This window comes from Egretta garzetta, unplaced genomic scaffold (assembly GCF_000687185.1).
Source record: "Egretta garzetta isolate BGI_Z169 unplaced genomic scaffold, ASM68718v1 scaffold4, whole genome shotgun sequence".
Taxonomy (NCBI): Eukaryota; Metazoa; Chordata; class Aves; order Pelecaniformes; family Ardeidae; genus Egretta; species Egretta garzetta.
In genome coordinates, this window is record NW_009259329.1 from 467,194 (window position 1) to 468,386 (window position 1,193).

Here is a 1,193-nt window from a genome sequence, read left to right on the forward strand (position 1 = left end):
AAGGTGCAAGCCAGGGCTTGCCACGGGCTCCTAGGGGAGCCACTCACTTGCCCACCCCACAGCTCCCACCGGATTCCCCCCCGCCGCGACCCAAGAGCTCGGCCTGCGCTCAGCGGATCGAGACCCTTCACTAAATATCCAGTGCGTGACGAGAACAGGCTTTAAAACAACGCTTTAAAAAGAAAACAAAGAAAATACAAATCTCTCCTCTCCTCCCACCCGCAGAAGGGCCGGGAGGGAGCTCGGCGCTACGCTCTTCTCCAGCTCAGCCACAAATCCTCCCGCAGACCCCCTGCCCGCATCGGCAAGGTGCCCACCTCGTCCCCGGCCACGCCGGTGAGACTGTTTCGGGCCACCCTAGGCAGGGTTTCTCCATTCCTGGCCCCACCGATTTCTTCTCCCCAGAGCCCACGTGAAAACCAGGGAGGAGGTAAAGCGTCTGCTGTGCAGCCCCTTGTCCCCCATCTCACACACACATGCAAGCGTGCACACACACACACGATTATTTTTTTTTTTTTAACCCAAGTGAACATGTTTCCAAAAAAAAAAAAAAAAAAACCCCAACAAAAAAAAAGCAAATTAAACACAGTAGTAGAGTTGATTTGTTCATTAGAGTTTATCAGAAAATTTCTGCGGCTTGAAAACAAACTCCTCTTTCGACTGTTTGATGTGCCTTCCACAAAGCCAGGGAGGTGGGGACAGCTTTTACCTCTAACAGCTTAAATGAGGTCAAAAGGAGCAACCTAGCAGTTGAAAAATAGAAAATTTGCTAGAGAAGAGAAAGGGAAGAGCTTCTTCTTGAATTCCCAGTTACATCAATGCCTTGCAGGAATTAATCTGAGTGGTTGTGTTGCCTATGTTTTTGAGACTTTATCTCCCTCTGCAACATGACTTCTCTTGACACTATTGCAACGTGCACATGCATTAACTTGCTGTTGGCATGCTTTACTTTTTGCCTTCCATCAAAAAAAGAGAAAAATTAACATAAGCAGCACCACATTTCCCAAGTGTCAGGAGCTCCAGAGCTGGAGCAGAGGCCTGGAACACCCCCACATCAAAAGAAACCAACCCCACTTTGGCTGGGGGTCGGCCGATAAAGACGCTTCCGAGGGGACGGTGCTTTGCCGCTGGGACGCGAGGCGAGAAGGGGCCGGGGAGAAGGAAGGAGGACAGTTCTGTCATTTATAAGCAGC